Here is an 18129-nt window from a genome sequence, read left to right as displayed (position 1 = left end):
AGGAGGATGCAGAGATGCTTCTGCGGGATTTGCACAGGCTAAGGGAGTGGGTACATGCATGACAGATGCAGTATAATGTGGATACAGGTGAGGTTATCCATTTTGGTTGCAAAAATAGGAAGGTAGATTATTATTTGAATGGATATAAATTGAGAGAGGTGGATACGCAGCGAGACCTTGGTGTCTGGTGCATCAATCGCTGAAAGTAAGCGCACAGTAAAGGAGGTGAATGGTACGTTGACTTTCATAGAGCGAGGATTTGAATATAAGAATAGAGAGGTTTTACTGCACGGCATTGGTGAGGCCACACTTAGATTATTGTGTGACGTTTTGGTGTCCTTATCTGAGGAAGGATGTTCTTGCCATGCAGTGAGTGCAGTGAATGTTTATCACGCTGGTCCTGGGATGGCGGGACTGTCATATGAGGAGTGATTAAGTCGGTTAGGATGATATTCATTGGAGTTTAGAAGAGTGAGAGGGGATCTCATAGAAACTTACAAAGTTTGAACAGGATTAGACAGGGTAGATTCCGAAAGAATGTTCCAGATAGTCCAGAACCAGGGGTAATAGTTTGAGGATAAGGGGCAAACCTTTTAGGACTGAGGTGAGGAGAAATTTCAGTGCGGAAGGATGTTGCAGGTTACAGAGGGACATAGATAAGCTGCAAAGCTGGACTGAGAGGTGGCAAATGGAGTTTAATGCAGAAAGGTGTGAGGTGATTCATTTTGGAAGGAGTAACAGGAATACAGAGTACTGGGCTAATGGTAAGATTCTTGGTAGTGTGGATGAGCAGAGAGATCTCGGTGTCCATGTACATAGGTCCCTGAAAATTGCCACCCAGGTTGATAGCGTTGTTAAGAAGGCGTACAGTGTGTTAGCTTTTATTGGTAGAGGGATTGAGTTTCGGAGCCATGAGGTCATGTTGCAGCTGGACAAAATTCTGGTGCGGCCGCATTTGGATTATTGCGTGCAATTCTGGTTGCACGCAATATAGGAAGGATGTGGAAGCATCGGAAAGGATGCAGAGGAGATTTACCAGAATGTTGCCTGGTATGGAGGGAAGGTCTTATGAGGAAAGGCTGAGGGATTTAAGGCTGTTTTCATTAGAGAGAAGAAGGTTAAGAGGTAACTTAATTGAGGCATGCAAGATGAACAGAGGATTGGATAGGGTGGACAGTGAGAGCCTTTTTCCTCGGATGGTGACGGCTAGCACGAGGGGACATAGCTTTAAATTGAGGGGAGCTAGATATAGGACAGATAGAGGTAGGTTCTTTACTCAGAGAGGAGTAAGGGCGTGGAATGCCCTGGCTGCAACAGTAGTGGACTCGCCAACATTAAGGGCATTTAAATGGTCATTGGATAAACATATGGATGATAAGGGAATAGTGTAGATTGGCTTTAGATTGGTTCCACAGGTCGGCGCAACATCGAGGGCCGAAGGGCCTGTACTGCGCTGTAATGTTCTATGTTCTAAAACGTTCTGTAATTTCAAGAAGGAATTAGATATAGCTCTTGGGGCTGAAGGGATCAAGGGATAGGGGAGAAGACAGGTTCAGGATATTGAACTTCATGATCAGTCATGATCATAATGAAAATGAAAATGAAAATCGCTTATTGTCACAAGTAGGCTTCAAATGAAGTTACTGTGAAAAGCCCCTAGTCGCCACATTCCAGCGCCTGTTCGGGGAGGCTGGTACGGGAATGAATGGCGGCGCAGGCTCGAAGGGCCGAATGGCCTCCTCCTGCTTCTATTTTCTATGTTTCTATGTTTCAGGGTCACAGCCTGGGTGCTGTCAAGTTCATTTATGGATAAAACACCCAGACTGTAGAAACAATCTTTTTAATGATATATCTTCATTCTTTCTTTCAAAATAATTCAAAATAATCTTAATTTCTCTGTCACCTATTTCAGGAATGTATGGCATAGTTTCCCGTTGGCCTCCGCAGGGGAAACACGCCACGCTCCCTCCTCCATCATGTTTATATCTTTTTTTCTCATAGGTTGTGATTACATTTGAACAGGGACGGCCTTGGAGGAGTTAACTTTCCAGATCTGTGAGGGAGTCTTACGAGCACCACTAAAATGAGAAGATTATTCACACACCCTGAACTAATGATTGTATGTAATGTTTATTAATTAAACTCCTTTGCAATGTCGTGCTTCAATAGCTAAATGTTCTTTTAATGGGAAGTTGGTCAAAACTAGAATTAACGATTATGAGTAGAGTAGCCATGCGTGACGTCTGCACGCACGTGTGTGTGTGCGTGTGCATGTGTGCGTGTGCATGTACGTGTGCGTGCACATGTGTGCACATGTGCATTTGTGTGTGCGTGTGCGCACAAGTGTGTGTGCACGTGTGCTTGTGTCTGCATGCACACATATGTGTGTGTGTGTGTGTGCCTTTGTGTATTTTACTCGGATTAATCCATTCTAGAAAACATTTTTTTCCCCAATTGAGATGCTGTTGTTCTGATTAAGCCAGGGCGAACACACTGAAACATCACTGTAGTAAATTGACAATTAAACTAATAATTAACAGGAAAAGCAAAACAAAGTGAGGCAGGTGACGATTCTGGATCGTTATTTGCATGCTAAATATGTGTGATGCAGAACATCTCTCTCCTGCTTCCAAAAACAAATGTTGACAAGTGAATCTGAATAAGCTGAGGGATGCCCCAACCACAGGATCCCATGTGTTCACTTCTGTGGTGACAGTGAAGTGGCATTTTGTGAAAAGGTTACCAATGTTCTTTCCGTTCTCTGCAGACTGAAGCTTTTTACCTTGCATTTGATTATTCCCCCTTTTCCATATCGGCAAAAATAGCATCTATTAGGGCAGCACGGTGGCGCAGCGGTAGCACTGCATTCTCACGGCACCGAGGTCCCAGGTTCGATCCCAGCTCTGGGTCACTGTCCGTGTGGAGTTTGCACATTCTCCCCGTGTTTGCGTGGGTTTCACCCCCACAACCCAGAGATGTGCCGGGTCGGTGAATTGGCCGCGCTAAATTGCCCCTTAATTGGAAAAAATGAATTGGGTACTCAAAATTTTTGTTTTTTTAAAGTAGCATCTGTGGGAACTATGGAAGTAAATTGCCGGATCCAAGTTTCCAGCGCCATTTTGGGTAGGTCGATCTGAGTGGGTATAAGCTGACATTGGGACGGGTGAGGGATGAGGGAAGTGAAGGATGAGGTTTAGGGGAGCATTTAACACTGTTGGGAGCTGGGATACTGTGTTCGAAAACAGCGGTGGGCCTTCTAAAACGGTTCTCCTCCACACCCGCACTCCTCACACTCTCCAGTGGAGCTCCTTGACTGCACTGCAAAACTGACCCTGATATGAAACAACAAAAATGGAGTGGGAAGTCACGGATGGGTGGGGTTTGTGCAGGCTGTGATCCACGAAAGTGCGCAGATCAGGTTGAGCCAAGCCCAACTAAAAAGTTGGGCCCACTGGGCAGAATTTTAACTACCAACAAAGAGCAGGACAGAGTCAAAACATGGCATTGGGTTGGAACCCTGACATAATCACATCCAATGCCAGGAGTAACCCGAGTGGGTTTGCAAGTGGGCAGGAAACCCCATGGAGCTGTCGGAAAAGAAATTGAAATATTTGAACACCCAATTTTCTCAGGATTTGATCCAACATTCTGGCTTTAACAGCTAGCGCACGGTTTGCTCGGAACTCGCTGGGGTCAACGAGGTGAGAGTACAGTGCGTGTTGCTTGTTCAGTGCAGCTGGGAATCTCCAAAGTGTGAAAGTTAATAGCTGTAGTCCTGCCGAGGCGAGAGGCTGCTGCTCAAAGCAATTTTCCTAAGGTTGCAATTTCGCTGCTCACCAATTGATTTCCAGCTCCTTGGAAGTCATTTCGCTTTTCTTGGACTTCATTCACCTTGATCTGCATTTCCCTGTTGTAAGCCTTCAAAGCAGCGGGAGTGAAGTTAATATAGCTATACCATGGACCTCAGGTGAGAGCATAAGGGGTGGGATTCTACAGCCCTCCAGCCGCGTGTTCCTCGGCCGCGCACCGTTCGCTGGCAGCGGGATTCTATCTTCCAGTCGATTGTCAATAGGATTCCTCATTAAAACCACCCCATGCCGCTGAGAAACCCGCTGGCGGGAAAATTAAATCACATGACCAGAGAATTTTGGCCAAGAACATGAGGAATTGGAGCAGAAGTAAACCACACGGCCCATCAAGTTTGCTCCGATCCTAACCATTCTTATATGGCGAATAACGAAACAGAGAATTTCCTCTTGGACTTTAACAACCTAAGTCCCTCCAGGTTCCCTTACTCATGGTTGTCAAGCCCCCAAGATTACCTAAGAGATGAGAGGCAACTCTCCACATGGCGTTGGGTTGAGTATTCTGCAGGTTACAGATGAAGCATTCACCCTGTCGTGTCCTCTCTGGTCAAAGTCCCTGGAGTCGTACCCGTTCCTTGGGGTACGCCACTCCCTTCGTTCCTGGTTGTAGTGAGAGGTTGAGAGAGAGAGCCAGTCACTGCTCTGATGTACCAATCTTTTCCAGCAATATGCCTCGTGTTCCTTCTTTTTCATTTCACCCCATGGCTTGATCCCAGTTATACCGCTTTCTGCCTGATCTACCCAAACAGCGAAAACAAACCCAAAAAGTGTATCAATTAGTCCCCTGGACAGAAAGCTTTGTTCAAATGTGCATTGTTTTCCCGCCCCTCATCTCGCTGGTATTATGGAACAAAAGGAACTCCTGATCTGGAATATTATACGATATGTGAACTGCTTTCCGATGAAGTCTATCACATCAGACCGGTGGATGTCATTGCCTCGCTAGCAAATTTGAAGCTGGTGATTAGGTGATCACAGTCTGTTGGATGGAGTTGGATTTAGTTCAGCATTTGCAAAGCTTTGTCCTTTCTGGTTTGGGATCAACAGCCTGTGTATTAAACAGGGTGCCCTTTCCCAAAACTGGGACATTCCCTGGTGTAAACATGGATTACTAATGCTGCCACTACAGACCTTTTCTTTTTCTTTTAATCAAATACCATCCTTAACTTCCTGAGCCAGCCACAAATGGGTCCTTGGTGCTTAGTTTTTGCACTTCAATGGAATGTATTTTTTTGAACATTTTGAATTGTTTCTTTAATTGTCTCCCAGTATGGATTTACCTCCATATCTTTTCATCTATTTACCAAATTAAGATTAGCTAGTTCTCCCCTCACATTTATGTAATTGGTTTTGTTTAAGTTTTTTTGTTTGCAATTGTTCAATCTCTCTTTCAAACCTAACATGAATTGAATGGTATTATGGTCACTATTTCCCAGGGGATATTTTACTTTGACATTGCTCATTAACTCTGCTTCATTAACAATACTAGATTCAAGATAGCTTTATCCCTAGTTGGTTCCACGATGTACTGTTCCATGACACTATCTTGAAAGCATTCGACAAACTCATCTTTTGGACTACTTTTGCCATTTTAATTGTGCCAGTCTACATGAAGATTAAAGTCCCCTATGATCATTATACTTCCTTTGTTAAAGGCTCTAATAATTTCTTGTTCAATGTTCTGCCCAATGGCACAGCTGCTGTTATAGGGACTGTAAATTACTTCCACAATTGTATTCTGACTCTTTCTGTTCCTGATTTCTACCCATATTGATTCTACCTTCAGATCTTCAGGGGCCAGATCCTTTATCAGTAAGGTTCTTATGTCATCCTTCCCTAACAGGGCTGCCCCTCCTCTTTTACCATTGTGTCTGCCTTTCCAAAACATTTTGTATCTTGGAATATTTATTTCTCAACCTTGATTACCTTGTAACCAAATGGCCTCCTTCTGTATTGTAGGGATTCTAGAATTCTATGAATGATCTTATTTGCTGATGTATGTGTGGTGTTGGGTGCTCTGGTGCACAGATGAGCCAACACAGTTGTATGTGGTACAACTCTATTTTATTATAACTCTTATAATACAGTTCGTTCTGGATACTCTGCACGTGCTGTCTCCCTAAGTGTGTTTGGCAACAGATGTGTCCTGGTTCTCCTCTGCAGCTAATACTGACCACCGGGGGTCGTGTCTGTGCTTTTATATCTTTCTGTCATTGGTTGTGGTGTTGTGTGTTCTGATTTGTCTGTTGGTGTGTCTATCATGATGTGTGTGTTTGAATATCATGACATCCCCCCTTTTTACAAAGATATGTGCCTACGTGGTTATAAATATAATTGTGTCGTGAGTGCATCGAAGAGTGTGTGTGTGTGTTATGTACAGCGTGTGTATATGACGTAACTATTTACATGGGGCGATGCCGGGTGCGTCACACTAACAAGGTTGTACCATAACAAAACTTGGATGCGAGAGAAAAAAAAAAAAAACTTGAACATTGGTCTGGTCAGACGATATCTGGAACAATAAACAACAACAGGTTATAATACAGAAGTGTTTGACTTTTTGAACGTATGAACAGCGTTATAAGTCCAGTCTAATGGGTGACCGCCTCAAGAATGGGCTGGTCCTCAAGCCAGTTCAGCTGTGGAGATTTGGTTCTGGTGGCGATGGAAGGGGCATGATCCGTGGCATCTCCACGAAGTCATCCTTGGGAACCAGTGGAGGATCCGGCGTGTGCGTACGGTTCAGTTGCGAGCGTGGAAGGCGGCGCAAAGCTCGCTGATTGCGCCTGCGCACCAATCCATCCGCCCTGCATGCCAGGAACAAGGTGGAGTCTTTTTCTTTTTATGTTTGTGGTGGACGGCATCTTGTAGCCGATGGGTCGTTGCCATCGAAGTAGCACCATCACTAATATCATGCAAGGCGATGACTGTGCCAGATGTGGAAGTTGGCCGAGACCGTGTACGCTGGTTCCGGCCACCTGCTGTGCCGGAAGGGTGACTCCGCAGAGAAACGTCGAAGCATGTCGCCTTGGAGAGAGAATTGTTGTTCGCATCAACGTCTGGCGATGGCACGAATTGGTGTGTCCATCTTGGACCGCCGGTGCTGGTTGCCACTGCCAACCCAGTGGGACTGCCACGCGATCCATTCCCTGTCGCCGTGGCATCCGCCGTCACCCTGAGCGTGCCATCACCGAGGCCGCGACACCGCCCGTCCGGAGCAAGGTCTGGCGTGCACGAATCAGAGTCGGCGCTTGGCTGCTCCCCATCTGGAGTCCGGTCTGCCTTCCGTCGATGCCCCCCGTCCGGAGTCCCAACAGGTTCACTGGAGGCAGCCGAGATTCCCTGAAGCTGCACTTCTGGAGTCGGAACATGCAGGAATGCACCAACCAGTGGAGAGGGTCGAGCCATCGAGGGTGGAAGCGGTGCGCTGCCACCGCAGTCGTCAGTGGTCCCACCGTGATCGTCGAGTGCCTCAGTACGCACTAGGCGAGGTCTGTCACCTTGCACCTTTTGCATGGGAAGTGGGATGCTGTCGTCACTCGTCTCACATCCCGTGGATAGATCCCCATTAGCAGCTTGCTGTTCACTAGGGTTGGGTAAATTGTCAGAGTTTTCTTCTGGTGGTGCACACCATGTCGGTGGACTGTCATTGTCTTGCCGTTGTCCTTCATTTGGGCTTTTCTTCTTTGGAATTTTAAATCTTCCCCCAGACATTGCAGAACCTTGTTTATTACCCCCAAATTCTCCCATAGGTATGGTCTCGAATATAGGATCCAATGTTTCTATCGACATTGTACTATTTTCCAAAGAACATTCCGTTTCACTTTTCTTCTCAGGTGCCTCATGTGTATCTTTGTCTAATGTACATGCCTTCATGGTCTCTGGGTCTGATTTTGCTGGGACTGGCATGGTCACAGTCTCTCTTTTACTGTTCTCAATTGCCCACATTATACTCCCCATACATAACTGCTTAATCACTGGGGTTAGTGTGGTACAATGGATAATCGGGTCGACCTTATCTGCATCTTCACCATTAGTGGAAAGCACACTTGGTTCACTTGACACTGCTGCGGGTTTTAAATTAGTTATCTAGCTACTCGATGTCGGTGTCCTCAGGATTCTTGCTCCAATGTTCTGCTCAATAATCAGTGGAGCGTGTATAGGTTCAATGCAATTAATGTTCCCCTCAAGGTTTGAAGAGTCATTACTGACTAACTGCTGGTCTCCGAAGTTGGGATTTTGCGGTGTTGTGTTGAAGGGAGACATTTGTCCCTGCTGTAGATATGATTCAGGTTGTGTTATTTCCATTACCTGAGGATCAATGTCTTGTCCATTTTTTCGATCCGTACTAAAACACTGGCAATTCTCAGTCTGCTCCTTGCAAGTTAAACATTCAATTAATTTCGTTAGCAAATCCTCAGCATCCTTCTGTGGCCGTGCAGCATTATTAATCTCTGTTCGGCTATAATGATCCTGAAGGTCAGCGCATAAACCTTTTTTCTTCGGGCTTGGACGAGGCGATTCCTTTGGCTTGTCTTCAGTTGGGCTTGAACAGTCTTCAGCGCTGTGCCCTTCATTGTAGCATGAGAGACCGTCATGTTCATGCTGCTGTGTAGTGGAGCATGGTAGGCTGTTATAGCCTTCTTGCTGTTCACGTGAGCATGGCAGACTTGCATCGTCTGCCGCTGGTTGGTCAGGAGAGGTTGCTAGACCCTCATGGTCTTGTTCCTGCAAGGACTGCGCTCTGGAGTCTTGCGTTCCTTCCATCGTGGAGTCCGTCCACGAGCTCTCTGTGGAGGCTTGTGACACTGGAGTCACTTCTTGTTCGTGCAAGGACTGCGCTCTGGAGTCTTGCGTTGCTTCTATCGTGGAGGCTGTCCACGAGCTCTCTGTGGAGGCTTGTGACACTGGAGTCACTTCTTGTTCGTGCAAGGACTGCGCTCTGGAGTCTTGCGTTGCTTCTATCGTGGAGGCTGTCCACGAGCTCTCTGTGGAGGCTTGTGACACTGGAGTCACTTCTTGTTCGCGCAAGGACTGCGCTCTGGAGTCTTGCGTTGCCTCTATCGTGGAGGCTGTCCACGAGCTCTCTGTGGAGGCTTGTGACACTGGAGTCACTTCTTGTCCGTGCAAGGACTGCGCTCTGGAGTCTTGCATTTCTGCAATTGTGGAGTCTGTCCACGAGCTTGCTGTGGAAGCTTGTGACACTGGAGTCACTTCTGGTTCATGCGAGGACTGCACTCTGGAGTCTTGCATGTCTTCTTTCATAGAGTCGGGAACGTTGAGCGGGACGTGGACCACGCTCTGTGTGGCAGCAGGGCACTCTCCGTGTGCTTGCACCGCTCCCTGTCTGTTAATGTCAGGCTGCAGCATCATCAGGTACTGATAAGTTGGAACGTCATATCTGCTGGATTGAAGATCCTCAAATCCGAAAAATGAATCCGCATCTGCGTCGGATTCAATGTGGGGGCCGCCAATGTGCAACACGAAAGGTTCGTCCGAGTCATAGTCATATAGGACCACGGAGCTATCATTGGGCTCGCGAGGTCCGGAAACACTGTAAAGATCGTCATCGAAGTATTCAAGGTCGGAATCATCGGCTTGTGCGTAGGTAACTGCTTGTCGGAGGGTTCTTCGGAGGTCAAATTCATCTCCTGGGTCAATTTGCGGCACTGTGCTGTCATTCCAGGTGAGGGAAGGTTGTTTTACAGCTTTAACAGATTTTTGTTTTTTTGATTTGGGACGTTTCCCTTTTAAATTGGATTTGGGACATTTCCCTTTTAAATTGGTGCAGTCTGGGGCCTCTGACATCCTGACGCTCGGTATGTAGCACGTAGGAAGCGACTGCGCATGCTCAGATCGCTGTTCCTTTACCGATGGCCGTTTTCTTGACTGCGCATGCGCAGCATCTCGCGCATGCGCAAACAAAACTTCCGGTTCTGCGCACTTCTCGCGCAACTGTGCTAGCGTTATACCTTTAGCAAGATGGCCGCCGACCTCGACCCAGCCTTCTCTCAGGCCCGGGATTTCGGCCTCTGGGAATTCGGGCTCCGGGATCCCAGCCACGAGGTGAGTACTGCAGCTTTTCTTACCTTTATGTGCCGATTGGATTGCGTTTTCTTCACAGTACTTGGAGAATTTGCCCAGGACTGCCTGGTAATCGTACCTTTGTTGCCTCCTGAAGAACCTGAACCTTCTGAATATTTCTCTTGCCCTTGCACCGGCGATGGTGAGGAGAAATTCAATTTTTTCCCTATCATCCAGGTCTTGGAGTTCAGCTGCCACCAGGAACAATTCGAACATTTGCCGGAATCGCCGCCAGTTTTCGCGGAGATCGCCGTGGCACTGGAGCAGCTGCAGAACCGGGAGCTCGTACATCATGCCTGGGCACTGCTGGTTGTCTGTGTACACGGAGGTATGCCGGCAGGTATCGATCCACTCCTGTACCATGTGGTGTTGGGTGCTCTGGTGCACAGATGAGCCAACACAGTTGTATGTGGTACAACTCTATTTTATTATAACTCTTATAATACAGTTCGTTCTGGATACTCTGCACGTGCTGTCTCCCTAAGTGTGTTTGGCAACAGATGTGTCCTGGTTCTCCTCTGCAGCTAATACTGACCACCGGGGGTCGTGTCTGTGCTTTTATATCTTTCTGTCATTGGTTGTGGTGTTGTGTGTTCTGATTTGTCTGTTGGTGTGTCTATCATGATGTGTGTGTTTGAATATCATGACAGTATGTTTTTGCTAAACTCTCAGTCCCTACCTGACTTGTCTTTATCCACAGAACTATACCGTTCTGATACCTCAATTTTTTTTCTTTAGATTTCTAAGTCTCCCTTCACCTGAAACCCTCCCCCCGCTCCCGCCCACCCCAACCCCACTGTTAGTTTAAAGCCCTGTGCACAGTCCTCGTTATATGGCTGGTCAGTACACTGGTTCTGGCCTGGTTAAAATGAACCCCACCATGCCAATGGAATATCTCACTCTTCCCTGAGTACTGACGCCATGGCCTGTCTGCTCATCCCCCCTTGCAGTCCTTCTCGTCATCCATACACGCAGGAAGCAACTCGTACCCAAGGTCAGGAGCTGCAGCCCCTCCATCAATACGTGCTGAGACCCAATATCTGTCTGACCTGCAGCTACACCCTCCTCTCCCTCACCAACAACCAACTGTAAACTTTTGCCTATCCGGAGGGGTGCAAACACCTTCTGAAACAAAGCAAACCCTCCCCTTCCATGATACAGCACAGTGTCTCTAGCTCAATGACGCTGAACTGAAGTTGAAGCCTGTGCACTGATCCTTGTGGCACACCACTTATTAAATCTTACCAAACAAAAAGTGACCCATATATGCCGAATATCGGCTTACTGTTTGCCAGCCAATTTTCTGGCCATGCCAATGTGTAACGCGCTACACCACGAGCTTTCATTTTCTGCAATGACCTTTGACATGGCACCTTACCAACTGCCATCTGAAAGGCAAAGTGCAGTGCATCCACCAGTTCCCCTTTACTTCTCAAAAACACTCCAATAAATTGGTTAAACATGATTTCCCTTAAAAGAACCGCTGAAGGGTCTCTTGCCACCTCCACTATAATCTTCCCAGCACGTGCTGACATGGGGCCTGCATGAATGGCAAAACTGTGCAGGTTGCATTTCAGTCAGGATGCCAGATGGGTGAAGGGTTCCCTCGATCTCCACTAACCTGACCATGATCAGTGGCATGGATATGGGGTGACGGGAGGTGTGTGGGAGGGGGGGGGGGTGGTGTAGGGGGGACGTGGGTGGCCAGTGGCAACCTTGCTGCTGACGCCCATGGAATCCCTCTCCCTGTGACCCCTCCCCTCCCCGTGAGACCCTCCCCAACACCACTTACCTTTTTCATGGGGCCACACCATGATCCTGGTGCTCTGGGGGATGGGCGCTATGGAGTGTTGTTCCAGCAGCAGCCACGGCAACCCCTGTGGGGCTGTCGATGACGGGCAGAAGATAAGGCAGCAGAACCAGTGCCGGTATCTCACAGCTTTTCCAGGTCGAGGGTGAGGCACCCACCTCGAATGGAAGCTTCCACCCTTTGAAGTTCTGAATTTTGAGAAGGCCGTCAGTCTTCCCTGCTTTCATCTGGATATCATTGTTTGATTTTTCAGAATTCGCACAAAAGTATTAAAACCCGAGGGATATGAACTGTTGGAGATGGAGGCTGCAATGCAACCACAGCTTTGAAGTAAATTTTAAGAAAGAAATCAGATAGAGCAGGAGCACTAACATAAATACATCACATACCAATTAAACACTGGAGGTCACATGGCAGCTGCAAAGCTTTACCTTGATAAAATTTTATTGCACCTTGAAGGCATCCTCGTGGCTCTGCGGCCTTCCTCCCCTTCCAGACCCACCTCCTGTCGGGTCTCAAGATGCGATAAAGGCAAGTCTGTAACTGACAGTAAAATTGACAAAGCCGAGGAAGATAAGTATCCAAATCTGTATATAAATATATACTTTGAGAGAGAGAGAGAGACTTTCAAGAAAAGAGAAGGATTAACCATAAGATGCCGAGTTTTCTCTTGCATCTGTTCAGAATTTGGGAAAAGGGTGTGAGATGGAGAAATAATGCAAGATGCTCCCAAGGGTAAATAACTCATGCTTGAAAGGCAGGCATTATCCCCCGCAAGCTGTTTCAGGGATATGCATTTCTGGAGGAAACACACTTGAACAGGTAGATGAAGTCAAAGCAAATAAAGTGATGAAAGCAGAGAAAGGAGCCTTTAATCTTGCTGCTTCGCTGATTCCCTCTGGAAGTATTGCAGCATTGTGGTGTCATTAACTGTCTCTTTGGGCTGCTTTGGTAAAGTAATCCATTTACGAACTCTCTGCTTTACAAACATCTCCGAATGGGGAAATTGAACGGCTCAATAATTCATGGTACGGGGTTGGTGTCAGGAAGACTTATAAAAAAAAATAACAATTCACTGCCCGTGTGGAGTTTGCACATTCTCCCTCTGTCTGCGTGGGTTTCACCCCCACAACCCAAAGATGTGCAGGGGAGATGGATTGGCCACCCTAAATTGCCCCTTAATTGAAATAAAAGAATTGGGTACTTTAAATTAAAAAAGAATTCTTGAAAACACAGAACTTTCTCCCCCAGTAAGCTGATGAGTTTAGCCCAATTGAAAATGTCAAATCACAAGACTGCTAAATTGTTGTTATAGGCAATGGTAGTGAGGGACATGGAATGAGGTTGGGTGAATGCAGTTAAGATATAGATCAGCCATGATCTGCTTGAATGGCAGATCTGAGGGGCTATATGACCTTCAGTTCCTATGCAGCAGAGTGAAAGCAGCCTGGCAGCCAAATAGCAATGGGTATGGTCGCGCTTATGATGGTGCAATGTGTTAATAGAATAGCTATGGTAATGAGTGATGTATTGACCAAGGTGTCTCATTGACATCAGCAGTCGTGTGATAGACATTCAGTTGAGAGGATGGAACAATCTGCATGTAAGTGATACATAGCCACTCCATAACCTATCATACATATAGGCTGGAATTCTCTAGCTGTTGGGATTCTCTGTTCCCACCAGCAGCACATCCCTGCCCCAGGTTTCCTTGTGGCATTGAGTGGCTTCAATAGGAAATCCCATTGACAGTACAGAATACCGCCACCAGTGAACGGCATGCCACCAAGAAGCTCACGGCTGGGGGATGGGAGAATCCGGCCCTCAGTCTCAGTAAACCAGTTTAAAGGAAATACCAGACTACAGTCTCTCTGGATAAGATAAATCATGCATACGCAAAGCCAGCAACAACGCCATGGTATACGAAGCATGGTAGCAGCAATGGTGACACCAGTCAAACTCAGGGTTGATGCTACGAACAGCATCACAACAAGAGAGTACAGGAAAACCTGGGAGAAGGAAGAATTTATAAACCTACCAAAGAGGCAGGCAAACTGGGGAGCCATAACAGTATACCCATATAGACATAGACATAGACATAGAACATACAGTGCAGAAGGAGGCCATTCGGCCCATCGAGTCTGCACCGACCCACTTAAGCCCTCACTTCCACCCTATCCCCGTAACCCAATAACCCCTCCTAACCTTTTTTTTTTTTTTTTTTTTTTTTTTGGTCACTAAGGGCAATTTATCACAGCCAATCCACCTAACCTGCACGTCTTTGGACTGTGGGAGGAAACCGGAGAACCCGGAGGAAACCCACGCAGACACGGGGAGAACGTGCAGACTCCGCACAGACAGTGACCCAGCGGGGAATCGAACCTGGGACCCTGGCGCTGTGAAGCCACAGTGCTAATCACTTGTGCTACCGTGCTGCCCAGTGAGCAGTCATTGCCTCCTTCAAAAGTTCCAAGGCTTTCAGAGAGGCCAAATGTTGGAATTATGGAAGAAACACTTCCTCCATTATCAAGTAGCATTGGGCTTTCAAATTAAAGAACAGAAGCACCAGATTAATTCATTTCCTCATGCTGTAAGCCTCGTAACCAATGGTGTCTTCTTGAACCGAGAGTGGGATGTGGCTTTGACATCCTCCTCAAAGCCTTCAACATATATTTTAGCCCAAAACTAAATCTTGTTATAGAGCATGCACACAAACCAAAGATCAAGGGAATCAGTCCAATTATTTCTCAGCATCCCATATCACCTCTTGCGGATATGGGGCAGTGAAAGATGATCTCATTCATGACTGCATCAATGTTGGGGTCCGTGATGGAGAGTTCTTGGACTTCAAACCCACCAACGGCAATCTCACTTCAGATCAGGCAGTTCAATGTGCAAGGTAGGCCGAACGGAAAGCGACAAATGCAGCTGTAACCCATTGCAACACCAAAGACTCTGTTAATGGGGTAGGCCTGCCAAAATAGGTGAGAGAGTGTGGAATCCCAAAGCACCCATGTTGAGATGTTTATGTTATGGTGCAAATGTTCAGCAAAGACACCAGGGCTTGAATTTTACACTTGGCGTGTGCGTGAAGTCGGTGGGCCCGGAAGTGGATATCGAATCTGCCTGTAATAAACAGCACTGACATACGGTGTGGGGATGATTGTTTTCCCCGTGCTCCTCGAGGAGTATAAGCTCCCCTGCTAGAGGCAGGTAACTTACCCGTACTTGTATAAAAGTTTGGACATTGTGGAACCGACCGAAAGAGAGAGGGAGAGTACCCGGTGAGGTTTAACCAGGGCTCTTGTATATATGCAACCCTCAGGGCTGCCAGGCGTTGTGGGGAGAAGAAGAGAGATTGTTCTGTAATGGAATAAAGACGCACTATTTGCGATAATAGGCCTCAGCACCTGATGGGTGCTGAAGGCAGGCAGGAAAGTCTGATGGACACCCGGCCCCTCAGTTTTTCCGATGAGTGCCTTGGGGTTCTATTGAAAGGGTCAGTACTAGGAGGGATATTCCACGAAGGCTGGGCAGAGGCTGGCGCCCAGGTCAGTGGGCAGGATGTGGTGCGCCACATGTGTCTTCAGTGCCTCATAACATTGAACCATCTTCTACGGTCGGCAAGGGTGAGTACAGAGATCCATACAACTGTGTGGAGAAGTGTGGCCAGGTACTCGGTCCTCATGATACTCAGGGGCAGAAGAGTTTTGGTGTCACTGGTACTGAAGTCAACACTGCCAAGGCTGGGATGTCAGGACACTTAACCTGAGTAATTTGGAGAGTAAGCTGTGCTACTCTGGCACACCCAGAAAACTGGCTCTCAGGGAGGGGGAAGGGGGAAGTGGAGGGGCAGGAAAGCTGGAATGATGCTTCAGGGAGAGGTAGCACTAATGATGAATTATATTCTTCCTTATCAGCAGAGAAACTATAATTCAATGGAGCGCAGAAGAACGGGTGGTGGGGCATCAATGCAAGGTGTGACCCACTAGGAGATGGATATACTAGATGCAGAATGCCACCTCAGAGTTCGCTCCACCGGTCGTGGTGAGACGAACGTCTTGGATGAAGGTAAGACTGCAGTGTACAAATTCAAGTGTGGCAGAGAGTGCAAACATTATGGGGTCCTCTCATCGGAAATGGAAATGTCGCAATCAGACTGCTCATTGAAGCTCTAATGGAGATGGCAGCATTCTGCAGGTCTCCAGTTGTCTCATCAGCCTGCCTATAATGCACAGTGACTATGATATTTGAGCATACTGATTTGCTGTCTTCCTCCTGTAGATGCACCATCCACAAGTCTTTGGTGATCCTGAGGTCCCCCTTTTAAACTCTGACCACGAGACACTGACACCTGCATCCGCATCAAACCCTCTATCTGAAGAAAGTATAAGCGCAGAAATTAGCATGTCGTGGCAGTAGGCTGTCAGTTCCATTGGTATTGCGTGGTGGTGAAGGCACATCACACTCACATGAGTCGCTGACAGGAGACGTGGTCTTAGGGTGCTGGCAGTTAAGACTGCAGGAGACCAGAATCATGCTGAGCCTGAGGCAGATGATGAGCTTCTGGAGTTGTCCATTTGGCGGCAAAATCTCGATGTCCAATGGGATGCGCAGGGAGATCTGGCGGAGACTGAGGGTTTGCGTGCCATCATCTCTGTCATAGAGAAGTCCATGCAGAACATGAACACTGCATTGACCATGAACACAAGAGCACAGCCTCCTCCATTGAAAGAGAGGTGACCCTCATGGAAAGGCTGCACCTGGAACATGATCAGGTGTTCGTGGGGTTGTGCTCAGACCTGCAAGGCTATGAAATAGCATTAATCTCAGGAGGTCACTGCCAGTGTGGGAGATGGATGAGGCACCTAGTCTCTCAGCTAGGTGTCCATCCATCCTCTTCCAGTGACCGCTACTTTGGAGAATGACGCGATGATGGAGTCTCCAGTCCTTGCGCTGGAAGAAAGCTCTCGGACAGAGCCAGAGCAGGTCCCACTAGCCAGAGGATCACCACCAAGGACATGGTCACCAAGACAGCAGAGTCCGTTGGCTGCCTCAAATGCCGCTGCCAGCGAGGGAGCGAAGGGGTGGGGTACCAAGATGCATCACCCATAAATTTATGTTGATGGCATCTTGAGCACAACTGGGGCTTGTCATAGGTGACATTATTTGCATTCAACATTTAGAAGTTTCCGGAGGGTGTAGCCAGAATGTATTTATGGCGGGGTTCATAAAATTGGAGAGAATTAAGTTTGCTTTGAGAGGGTCTGCACAGGGGTTTTACAGGCGGTGGCAACCGTTCCTAGAATATCTCGCGGAGCGTTAGAAGAAGGTCTATCAGCAGCAGCAGCTGTTAAAAAACCTTAATAAGAAATATTTTTTTAAAAAAAGAAAATGTCATAAACATTGATTGTGTTTTAATTAGGCTGAGTTGGCTTGATGGTTGCAACAGGGGCCAGATGCAGCGCAGGCTTGTCCCTGCATTGTATTGTCTGCAGATGGAGATTGGAGTTGGTTCAGCATATCACTATTGTTTGTAAAGGGGACAGTGCCATTGGCATGAGGAAGGATTGATGCCTTAGATGCCTAGCTGAATGTTCGCAAGATCAATGCATCCCTGGTGACCCTGCCTCCCTGCTGATTCCTGTCATCCACCTCCATGTCCTCACCCTGTGCCTCTCCAGGTCCTCCATCAGACCCATCACTGGTGTCATCCTCCCAGGCCTGTAGAGTTGCCTCGCTTTCCTCAGCATCCCTTACCAGAGCCAGATTGTGCAGAGTGCAGCATGTCACCTCTATAAGGGAGACAAGCTCTGGAAGATACTGCAATGCTCCCCCTGATTGGTTCAACCATCTAAAGTGTCTCTTGAGCAGTCCAGTGGTCATCTCCACCACCACCCTTGTGAAGGCTTGACTCTTGTTGTATCTCTCCTCAGCCTCTGCTCTTGAGGATGGCAATGGGGTAATGAGCCACCTTCTCAAAGGATAGCCCTTGTCAACCAGGAGTCATCCATCCAAACAAGCTGGAGCAATGGACAGCCTTGTTACCTGCAAGTGTCAAAAGATGTAAGCATCAAGTGAGGTGCCAAGATAATGGCACAGGCTCGCAGACTTTGACATTGAACTTAAGACTGCCATTGGAGTTTCTGTCAACGCACTTGCCGATCAGTTGGGCTAGCTTCAGCCAATATTCCTTCATCCAGCAAATATAAAATTGCAAGGTCCAGATGGCACAAACCTCCCAATAAAAGGCAGGTTCATGCCTCTCTTTCTTAAAAGGGGGGCCAGATTGTTGATTTGCTCTCTGACTTGTTCACAATCAGCGTACACCATTATAGAGTGGAGATGTTGGCGTACAATGAGAAATCA

Source organism: Scyliorhinus torazame, chromosome 22 (genome assembly GCF_047496885.1).
Source record: "Scyliorhinus torazame isolate Kashiwa2021f chromosome 22, sScyTor2.1, whole genome shotgun sequence".
In the NCBI taxonomy this organism is placed as follows: domain Eukaryota; kingdom Metazoa; phylum Chordata; class Chondrichthyes; order Carcharhiniformes; family Scyliorhinidae; genus Scyliorhinus; species Scyliorhinus torazame.
Note: the sequence above shows the minus strand (reverse complement) of the source record.